At 38.4% G+C, this 8,006-nt stretch overlaps 1 protein-coding gene across 5 annotated transcripts in view; it reads left to right on the top strand.

The window, feature by feature from the left end:
• The first annotated feature begins 487 nt into the window (after positions 1-487).
• apc.L (adenomatous polyposis coli L homeolog) overlaps positions 488-8,006 on the top strand; it is an 82,243-nt gene continuing 74,724 nt past the window's right edge. For 2 of the 5 annotated variants that reach the window (XM_018243435.2, XM_018243416.2), the window contains exon 1: positions 492-763. The gene's annotated coding sequence lies outside the window, so the exon portion shown is untranslated. Of the gene's footprint in view, positions 764-8,006 lie in introns of all 5 variants that reach the window. The other 3 variants (XM_018243443.2, XM_018243426.2, XM_018243459.2) reach the window with 3 other exon arrangements.

The raw sequence follows: 8,006 nt of genomic DNA, 5'->3' as shown, positions 1-8,006 counted from the left end.
CATGACTTTTTGTCACAAAACAAAGTAAATTAAAAAATATTTTCCCCTTCCCACTTGCTTATGAAAATTAGAATTCAGTTCAGTATTTGGCAGAATCTTTTGCAAAGGATTCGGTTGAATCTAAAATAGTGGATTCGGTGCATCCCCAATAAACATAAAAAAAGCTAAAATAGTGACAATTTTACTTGGCCCTTGTATGCACAAAACCTCTTTCCTTTTTGTTGAAATTGGAAAATGAGTGGAGGAAGAAGCAAGGAAAAAAAAGTCTCATTTTCCAGTTCCCTGGCACAATTAAGTCTAAATTCTTGAGGAGAACAACAGGAGCAGAAAGGCATGACAGGAAATCAACGAAAGGTTTTTGTTTTTTTAAAGTTTTATTTGTTCTGTAACAGAAGTAGGTGGTGGAAATGAGTAAGACAAATTCTGACGGGAGCTACTTCAACTTCCCATTAGCTTCAGGCTGAATCATGCTCAGTTACACAGCCTCATCATTCCCACAAGGCGGCAGCGTGATGCGTCACCGCACTTGCGTGAAGTCGTGACGCCAGTCTCGCGGGATGAGACTTGTTCGCTGAGATTTTCTGTGAGACTGGAGACTAGGAGCCTGCAGTTCGTAGTTTTGCGGCAGCTGTAAGTACTGTTGGACTGTGTAGAAGCTGCCAATATGAACGCTGTGTAGTGGAAAGAACATGTAGCCACCATAGCAACCGCCTTCCTTTCCGAAGTGTGCAGCTCGCTTACAACAAGGGACCCTATAATCCAAGTAAGGATAGCACAGTCGCCCCTACCCCTTTAAGACCCAAAATCTACCGGCTCCTGTATGGCTGTACGAGCCCTGTCCCCTTTTGATGGCGGCTGTGAGGCTTATTTTAGATATATGCATGGAAGGTAGAGTCTGTGAGGCTGGATAGTAAGAGTCAATAGGAAACTACTGGGGACAACTTTACCAGGTGTATTTTGGCTTTATGAGCTGCTGTTAATTGACTGGTCTCCTGTTGCTGAAGGACTGGGTTTTGGGCAAACGACTTGACTTTATTTGACCTGACCTAGGTTTTTGCTTTGTTTTATTCAAGTTAAATGAAACTTCACTAGGGTACTGCTGCCTAGTATTGGTAAATGAAAAAGAGACCCACCACAAATGAATTGTAACGTGCTGCAGAGGAGACAGTGGGGTTCTGGGCAGCAGCTTTGCAGAAGGAGAATAGGCAACTGGATTGGGTATCTGTGGCTGGAATAGGCTGCTGCCAGTATAATAGTCAAGCAATGGCATGTTCTAACCTTATTTTAAGTCTCAGAATGCTTTCAAGTGTGAATGTGTCGAAATCTTTGCAAAAACAACATGAGCCATGTTGCCAACTAATAGATTGCGGCCTGTTACAACTCCTTTTTAGTGTGATGCAAAGATTTCAATACAAATACAAAGATTTCCAACTGTTTGTTTATCACATTTATAATGTGTTAGAGGGAAAATGTGTGTAAGACCCCTGTACCTTGTAAATGAATGTAAAGCGATTTGCTGGCAATGAATACATAAATGAAGATATTAAAAACCGCTTCAACTTGTGTTCTGTGTCTGTAATTGGGGATAGCCTCAAGTTTTTTTTTATGTTTATTTACAGTGGTGAAAAACAAGATTATAAATAGAATATACATTAATTTGTTCCTCTGCATTGTTTTTCTTTACCTTACTAGCTTATTGAATTGTTACTTCCTCAGGAAGTGTTGCTGTCATGGAGCAAACAATGTGATTTTCATGATGTATTCTGAAGCTTTCCGTCGTTGGATGGCTGCTTCTATTAGAATGCAACATTTCAAATCTAATGTATAGTGATTGTTAAACATTTGATATCCTATATTGTTTCTTTTCATCCTATTTGTCTCATTAGTAACTGCATAGCAAAGGTTATCATGTGATTTATATCCCTTTAATTTGTAAGAACAGCCTAGCCATTCCATGTAAAAAAGAAAAAAAAGGGCAAGATTAATGAGTGTGGAATCTGGAGTTGCCAGACTTTGTTTACATTATAATCTAGTTTCTTTGGCTGCGGTACTTTTATACATGGAGTATATATTTCAGAAGCAGTTGTGCTTACTGTACCTGCAAATAGGACTTTTAAACAATTTAAACATAGTACTAGTAAAAATATTGTTTAGTGAAAACTTGTCAAACAAAAAGCAGTCAAGATGCAGCTAAAAAGGTCCAGCAAAATGCAAGTACAGGTATGGGATCAGTTATCCGGAAACCCGTTATACAGAAAGCTCAGAAATACAGAAAGGCCGGTCGTTTAAACGATTTTCTAGTAGACTTCAGGTATGAAGATCCAAATTACGGAAAAATCTGTTATCAGGAAAACCTCAGGTCCCAAGCATTCTTGATGATTTAAAGTGAGCCACACTGTTTAGAAGCACTAAACTGTTTACTTTTTGTTTTTACGGTTAAAACCTAGCAGTGCAAAAGTGTAAAATAGTTGTTCTACTTTGTAGGCTGTTTTAAGAAGCAGGTGAACAGGCTCCAAATCTCCATATGGACCAGATAGGCTGCCGGGTAGAATCTACAGAGTAAGCAAATGTTTTCAGGCATAAACAAAACCTTTTTATTTGGATGGCAGAGCCACTAATGAGACTGTTGTTGTCCCTCAGTTACACAAGGATACTCATGATCGATTTATTCTTTGCTTTGAATCTAGCTTGAATTTGTGATTTTTTTTTTTCAATTTATTGCATTATTCTCCTCTCAAGCTTTGCTTGTGTCTTAAAACATGTTGCACAATAATGTAACAAAAATGTAACAGCTAAAGAAATCAATTTCTATATTACATTTTAAGAGCTGGTAACTCAGGCTTTCTATAGGGCTGACATAAGCAGAGCATCAGCAGAACTACCATAAGCAGAGCTTTAGGTTTAAATACTCTTGTGTGTGAGTACAAATGTATATTTATTTTGTGGCAGTGATATACAGTGCACACATGCCATACCAAATTAGCCTACTGTGTGAACTCCTGTCCTTCCAGATGTTAACACAACTTCCTTCATTGTCAGCAAGCCATCGGGACTTGTAGGTCATAAGAACTTGATTACTGACAGTTTGGCATTCCTGCTACAGTCATAAAAAACCCTGTTGCACTGACAGTTGGTCATGAGTTTAGCCAGCTGCTTCTGCCTGATACAGGAAAAACTTTATTAAACTGAATAATTTTCTTTTGCTAAACAGTGGTAATTGGGAAATGTAATCAGCTGATAGCTGGCAGTTTTCAAAGCAATAGGTGCTTTTTTTTCCTCTCACTACTGCTAACATCAGCAAATGAGGAATTTCATCTGGTATTAGTTTTTGATTCGCCTTTTAGGTCCCATGGGGCTAAGTTTTACAAGTGTTGAATTGTTTAAAGGTATGCTATTAACAGAAAAATATTTGTGGACAAATTAAAACTTTTTGGTTAATTTGGTGTCATCAAAATGAGATATTAAAGGGGAACTTTGAAAATGAAAATTTAATATAAGTTTGAGCATACTGAAATAAGAAACTGTTTAATACAATCAATTAAATATTCTGCATTGTTTCTAAAATAATCACGTTTATTTTCACTATCCCTCTCTCAGCAGCTGTTTCTCTTCATTCTGTCTTCATGCAGCAGTTGGGTGTCAGATATTCATTGACAGTTAGATCCAATATTTCTTATAGGGGGGCTTCCTTTCCTAGCAGATGAATTAGAGCTCATTCAAATAACTGATTCCAGTACAAACAAAATCTAACAAAATAACTGCCTTTTGCACAAATCCTGCATGTAGAGAGACATGATGTCTGGGGATTTTAATAGGCAAAAGGAGCCCCCTATAAGGTATATTGGATCTAACTGTCAATGAATATCTGACACCTAACTCCTGCACGAAAACAGAATGAGAAGAAACAGATGCTGAGAGAGAAATAGTGAAGATAAATTTGATTATCTCAGAATATGTGCAGAATATTTTATTGGTTGTATTTAGAAAATAATTTCAGTATGATGAAGCTTATATTAAATTATCATTTTCAATTAAGTTCCCCTTTAATTTTGAAACTGGACAGTGGAACACAGGGCCATTTCAGCATTTTGCGGCTTGATGCTTTGCAGCTTAGTGGGTAGGATTGGGGTTAATTGACTTACTTGATTAGCAGTTATTATTCTTTATTGCTATAACCCCAACATATTATTCCTCAGTTTGTAGAAATTAGGGATGCACCGAATCCAGGATTCGGTTCGGGATTCGGCCTTTTTCAGCAGGATTCTGCCAAATCCTTCTGCCCAGCCGAACCGAAACCTAATTTGCATATGCAAATTAGGAGCAGGGAGGGAAATGGTAGACTTTTTGTCACAAAACAAGGAAGTAAAAAATGTTTCCCTTTTCTACCCCTAGTTAGCATATGCAAATTAGGGTTCGGATTCAGTTCGGTATTTGGTCGAATCTTTCACTTAGGGTTCGGGGGTTCGGCCAAATCCAAAATAGTGGATTTGGTACATCCCTAGTAGAAATTATATATCATTTGCAACAGTATATTTTCTAGATGCATATTCTTAGCAAGAGTACCAGTCTGTTTTGCCATACAAGTAAATGGAACAAAATCACTGGGCAGGGATGCTATTAGGCACAAGGAATGTTGACTCCTCTGCTTTCAGCTTGTGTTTTTTTTTGGCAGGCTGAGAAAAGTGGATCAACTTCTCCTGAAAAGTGCAGCTTCCTCTTGTGTACAGACATGCGGAGTGGCGGTTAGCCCAAAAATGCATGCTTTTGCCTTTTTATGCCAACCTCCGCCCCTCTCCGGGTGCATGCACTAAAGCAGAAGTGGACCTTTTCAGTGCTCTGCAGTGGAGCCAGGGAAGGGAGCAGATCCACTTTTCTCAGCCTGCAAAAAAAAATAATTGTGGGCTGAGAGCAGCAGAACCAGCTCTTTGTGTGCCCTCAGATTTAGCTTATGCAGAAATGTCAGCTTTTAAAAGGGGCACTGTCATTATAATGTGTATCCATTTGCCTGCAAAACAAATCTTTAGTCTTCAATACTTTACTGGCCTTTAGGCTGGGCTTTCAGGAATATATAGGAGCATTGGGGCTTCCGTGACTTTGTCAGTCACATCAGAACAAATGTTCCCAATCGTACAGCACCAGTAAACCTTGTGTAAAATGGTAAATCATGGTAAAATGAAAGGGGCTATTAAATGAGTGCCAGTATTTAATTTATATGCATACACGATTAAATAATAGTTGTTTGCTTGTCAGCACCCAATAGAAATCAGTTTTCTGGTACTTTGTGACTATAACAAAACGCCATGTCGGAACACTACAGAAAAAAGTCAGAATGTTGAAGAGTTGGCAGCATAGTTCTCTCATCCCCTCTATTGTTCTGCTTCTTCTCCAAGTTACATATTTGGTGTTTCTAGTTGACAGAGTAACACAAATAGTCTCAAATGCATTTGTTTTCTTGGTGTACATTTGAAAATTCTGTCCTCCACAAATTATTTTTATATCTGGTGCAAAAATGAACAGGCAACATATTCAGCTCTTTGGCAAAATAGAAGTTAAAACTATATGTTCAAGGGCAGATTAATTCTTCCCCCAGGCTGTTTCCCTGCTCCACCCACCCCTCCCCCCACAACAATATGGGGCCCCTAGGCAATTATGCACATTGAGTGACCACTCAGATGAAAATCTGTCACTGTGCAGGTTACATATAAATAGTGACTGATACAAGCGGTAAAGAAGGCCCTGTTGATCTAAATAGTTTTGTTCTATTAGAATTTTTTTCTAAGTAATGGTGAAATGAATCATGACTTTGTCATATATTGTGGGAAGTATATTTAGAAATTCTGCATGACAAACGATATGTGAATGTATTTGAAGTTTGTTTGTTTTCAAAGTTTTTGATGTTACCATCCCTTGAGGCTAGTGTCTTATGTAACACTGGAGTTATCTGATTGACATTGTAAGCTATTGCTTGTTATAAGGAGGCCAAAATGATGACGAGACATTCATTGTATAGTGCTCTCCCTGCTGGGTAAAACAAGAATACTTCTGTGTCTGAAAAATGCTTTGTAACACAGTCCTTCCTTCGACATTCCAGTGTCTGTTAGGAAGAATTGGAGAACTAGGCCTATTTTCCATTAGTGCTAAGGTCCCTAAACTTTTGGGGTGGATTCCCTAGAGGCCCAGATCAGTGTCTCGGGAAGGCTCCAAGCCTGTAAGCCTGTTATGGTGGCAATACACTCTTTAAAACCTACCTTAGAGTTAGAATTTTTCAGTGATTTTAGTTGCCCAAAGTTGCATTGCGGTTATGTGATGCATTTGTTTTACCACCAGGGTTTCATTTCCAGGTTGAAGGAGAATAAGTGTGGCCAGAAAAACGTCCAGTCTTACACAGCAATTATGACTCTTCCCGCTAATATAGATACCCAACTGTGCAATGTATTTTATTGTACATTTTGTGAACACAGCCTTATTAGCGGGGAATAGTTTTCTTTTGGGTTATATTTTAGAGCTTTATATGTATAAATATGTTACGTTCAGCTTTTGTGCATAGTTCTTAAAAGTTTCCAAAGAAACCAGTTTATTTTTTAATTAATATTTTTGTTTAGGAAATTCACAAGTGTCTGTTTTGATACTGCAAAGATCCCTGTATACGTTTGCATGTTGATTTATTGCTAGAGACCATGTCATGTTTGGTTGTTGTAACCTCTGAATACAGGCATGTAAAAGCTTTTATGCACTCCTTTTAACTTGGGGTGGTTGTTGTTGTTAGCCAGTCATTTATAAATGTACACACTTCTAATATAAGACAAGGATTTTATTGTCATTAGATACCTGACTCTTAAGCCAAGGGCACATGGAGTGTGGCTGAGTGCAGGTAGGTGGAGAATGGACAGAAAAAATGAAAGCTGGTCTTTTCAGGCCGATCTCCACTCCATGCACCTGCACTCAGGCAGAAGCTGTATTTTTCAATGCAGATACATGGAGAGCAGATTTTCTTCTCTCTGCCTGGAGAAAAAGACGAAGACCGGCAACAGCAGAGCAATTGCACTTGGCCTTACTCTAATTGTGTTCAGGTGTTATTTATTTACTGTTACTCCTATACCTCCTAAATCCTATACCTCTTATGTCCTCTTAGTACTTCTTATGTTTCCTGATTTTTCTGGTTGTTTTTGTCAAATTACAAGGGCCTTGTTGTCTACTCCTGTTAAGTTCAAGTTATTAAGAACTGACAGTCGGTTATTTCTCTTGTGCAATCTACCTATGTCCTGCCATAATCAAATTGTCATAAAAATGTAGTGGTCATCATTTCACAAGTGATGTCTATGTCCCTTAAGGTGTCCATACACAGGCCAATAAAAGCCCAGACAAACTGATTCAGCAACTTACTTACCTGTGTATAGGCCCCCCGAAGGGTTTGCACAACTGATATCCTGTCTGAACAAGGCTTTTTGATGCTGTGGGCATAACAGGGCAAGGTCCACTTGTTTGGCAACCTCGTCAAACGAGCATATCTTCTCGTGTATGGTCAGCTTAATGCTAACTTCCAAGGAACTGCATTTTCGTAGATATGAGCTCCAGGTTTTCACAATGTCAGAGGTAACTCAAAAGGTTTTGCTTTCTCATCATCATGGATCTTTGGGGAGTAGTATCCATACCATGTTTCTCTTAAACATCCTGCCATATTCAACAGAGAGTAGGCTTTATATATCAGTATCAAAATCTAATAAATATTGGCATTTATTTTAAATTGTGTTCCCAGTGTATAGCAATTATAGCATAATTATACAGGAATCCTTGTCCTACAGGAGTGACATTACAAGTTTACGGTGCCTAAATCTCAGAGAGATTAGATGATTTTCCTCTCTCCGGAGTTGAAGCAGGAATCTTGGTTTAGTTTAGCCACTTTATAGAATCCTTATTTCTCTCTGCTAAATGACAGGCATCCTGAAATGTTTGGTTGTTTAGCTCAGCAGCTTTTCATGGGCTTTGGCATTCTAAAGGGAAAATTC

Source organism: Xenopus laevis, chromosome 1L (assembly GCF_017654675.1).
Source record: "Xenopus laevis strain J_2021 chromosome 1L, Xenopus_laevis_v10.1, whole genome shotgun sequence".
Lineage (NCBI taxonomy): Eukaryota > Metazoa > Chordata > Amphibia > Anura > Pipidae > Xenopus > Xenopus laevis.
Note: the sequence above shows the minus strand (reverse complement) of the source record. Positions and strands in the feature narration are given on the sequence as shown.